Raw genomic sequence first — 3,035 nt, forward strand, 5'->3', positions numbered from 1 at the left:
TTTGGGAGGGGAAGTGGTTTGAATTTGAAGGGTGAGGTTGGTGGGGTTTTATGAAGGATGGATGTGAGTGGTGAAGAGAAAGATGGGATTTGATAGGTGAAGGGTTTTTTGGGGAAGAGGTATTGAGGTGATTGGTGAATGGGGAAAGAAGAGAGAGAGTGATGGTAGGGTCCTGTGGGGTCCACAGATCCTGTAGTGTCAAGGAAAAGTCATCCCTGCACCAAGAGTTGCTCAAAATCACATTTTGAGGCATTTCTGGCGTTAAACGCCGGGCTGGTGCCCATTCCTGGCATTTAACGCCAGGTTCTTGCCCTTTACTGGCGTTTAACGCCAGTCTGGTGCCCCTTTCTGGCGTTAAACGCCCAGAAGGGTGCCAGACTGGGCGTTAAACGCCCAACAGCAAGGCTTACTGGCGTTTGAACGCCAGCAGCTTCTTCCTCCAGGGTGTGCTGTTTTTCTTCCTGTTTTTCATTCTGTTTTTGCTTTTTTCATTATTTTTGTGACTTCTTATGATCATCAACCTACAAAAAAGATAAAATAACAAAAGAAAATAATTAATTATAAACATTGGGTTGCCTCCCAACAAGCGCTTCTTTAATGTCATTAGCTTGACAGAGGACTCCCATGGAGCCTCAGAAACACTCAGAACCTTGTTGAAACCTCCCAACACCAAACTTAGAGTTTGAATGTGGGGTTTCAACACCAAACTTAGAGTTTGGTTGTGGCCTCCCAACACCAAACTTAGAGTTTGACTGTGGGGGCTCTGTTTTTGAGAGAAGCTCTTCATGCTTCTTCTCCATGATGATAGAGGGATATCCTTGGGCCTTAAACACCATGGATTCTTCATTCACTTGAATGATCAACTCTCCTCTATCAACATCAATCACAGCCTTTGCTGTGGCTAGGAATGGTCTGCCAAGGATGATGGATTCATCCATGCACTTCCCAGTCTCTAGGACTATGAAGTCAGTAGGAATGTAATGGTCTTCAATCTTCACCAAAATATTCTCTACAAGTCCATGAGCTTGTTTTCTTGAATTGTCTGCCATCTCTAATGAGATTCTTGCAGCTTGCACCTCAAGGATCCCTAATTTCTCCATTACAGAGAGGGGCATGAGGTTCACACTTGACCCTAAGTCACACAAGGCTTTCTTGAAGGTCATGGTGCCTATGGTACAAGGTATAGAAAACTTCCCAGGATCCTGCCTCTTTTGAGGTAGTTTCTGCCTAGACAAGTCATCCAGTTCTTTGGTGAGCAAGGGAGGTTCATCTTCCCAAGTCTCATTTCCAAATAACTTGTCATTTAGCTTCATGATTGCTCCAAGGTATTTAGCAACTTGCTCTTCAGTGACATACTCATCCTCTTCAGAGGAAGAATACTCATCAGGGCTCATGAATGGCAGAAGTAAGTCCAATGGAATCTCTATGGTCTCAATTTGAGCCTCAGATTCCCATTGTTCCTCATTGAGGAACTCAGAGGAGGTTGGTACACGCCCACTGAGGTCTTCCTCAGTGGCGTCCACCTCCTTTCTTTCCTCCCAGAATTCGGCCATGTTAATGGCTTTGCACTCTCCTTTTGGATTTTCTTCTGTATTACTTGGGAGAGTGCTAGGAGGGAGTTCAGTAATTTTCTTGCTCAGCTGACCCACTTGTCCTTCCAGATTTCTAATAGAGGACCTTGTTTCATTCATGAAACTTTGAGTGGTCTTTATTAGATCAGAGACCATTGTTGCTAAGTCAGAAGTATTCTGCTTAGAACTCTCTGTCTGTTGCTGAGAAGATGATGGAAAAGGCTTGTTGTTACCAGGCCTGTTTCTTCCACCATTATTGTTATTGAAACCTTGTTGAGGTCTCTCTTGATTCTTCCATGAGAAATTGGGGTGATTTCTCCATGAAGAATTGTAGGTGTTTCCATAGGGTTCTCCTAGGTAATTCACCTCTTCCATTGAAGGGTTCTCAGGATCATAAGCTTCTTCCTCAGATGAAGCATCCTTAGTACTGTTTGGTGCATTTTGCATTCCAGACAGACTTTGAGAAATCAAATTGACTTGTTGAGTCAATATCTTGTTCTGAGCCAATATGGCATTCAGAGTATCAATCTCAAGAACTCCTTTCTTCTGACTAGTCCCATTGTTCACAGGATTCCTTTCAGAAGTGTACATGAATTGGTTATTTGCAACCATTTCAATTAGTTCCTGAGCCTCTGTAGGCGTCTTCTTCAGATGAAGAGATCCTCCTGCAGAGCTATCCAAGGACATCTTAGATAGTTCAGAGAGACCATCATAGAAAATACCTATGATGCTCCATTCAGAAAGCATGTCAGATGGACATCTTCTGATTAATTGTTTGTATCTTTCCCAAGCTTCATAGAGGGATTCCCCATCCTTCTGTCTGAAGGTTTGGACTTCCACTCTAAGCTTACTCCATCTTTGTGGTGGAAAGAACTTTGCCAAGAAGGCATTGACTAGCTTTTCCCAAGAGTCCAGGCTTTCCTTAGGTTGAGAATCCAACCATATTCTAGCTCTGTCTCTTACAGCAAAAGGGAATAGCATCAGCCTATAGACCTCAGGGTTAACCCCATTAGTCTTGACTGTGTCACAGATTTGCAAGAATTCAGCTAAAAACTGATGAGGATCTTCCATTGGAAGTCCATGGAACTTGCAATTCTGTTGCATTAGAGAAACTAATTGAGGCTTTAGCTCAAAGTTGTTTGCTCCAATGGCAGGGATAGAGATGCTTCTCCCATAGAAATCAGGAGTAGGTGCACTAAAGTCACCCAGCACCTTCCTTGCATTGTTGGCATTGTTGTTGTTTTCGGCTGCCATGTCTTCTTCCTTGAAGAATTCGGTCAAGTCCTCTAAAGAGAGTTGTGTTTTGGCCTCTCTTAGCTTTCGCTTCAAGGTTCTCTCAAGTTCAGGGTCAGCTTCAACAAGAATGCCTTTGTCTCTGTTCCTGCTCATAAGAAAGAGAACAGAAAAAGAAAAATGTGGAATCCTCTATGTAACAGTATAGAGATTCCTTGAAGTGTCAGAGGA

At 43.2% G+C, this 3,035-nt stretch overlaps 1 non-coding gene across 1 annotated transcript; it reads left to right on the forward strand.

Moving 5' to 3' along the window:
• The first annotated feature begins 2,316 nt into the window (after positions 1–2,316).
• On the forward strand, positions 2,317–2,420 carry LOC130953061 (small nucleolar RNA R71). The gene has a single exon (XR_009075235.1). It is a non-coding gene; the product is annotated as a small nucleolar RNA R71 (small nucleolar RNA).
• The last annotated feature ends 615 nt before the right edge of the window (positions 2,421–3,035 follow it).

The sequence above is a fragment of the Arachis stenosperma genome, chromosome 9 (assembly GCF_014773155.1).
Source record: "Arachis stenosperma cultivar V10309 chromosome 9, arast.V10309.gnm1.PFL2, whole genome shotgun sequence".
Taxonomy (NCBI): domain Eukaryota; kingdom Viridiplantae; phylum Streptophyta; class Magnoliopsida; order Fabales; family Fabaceae; genus Arachis; species Arachis stenosperma.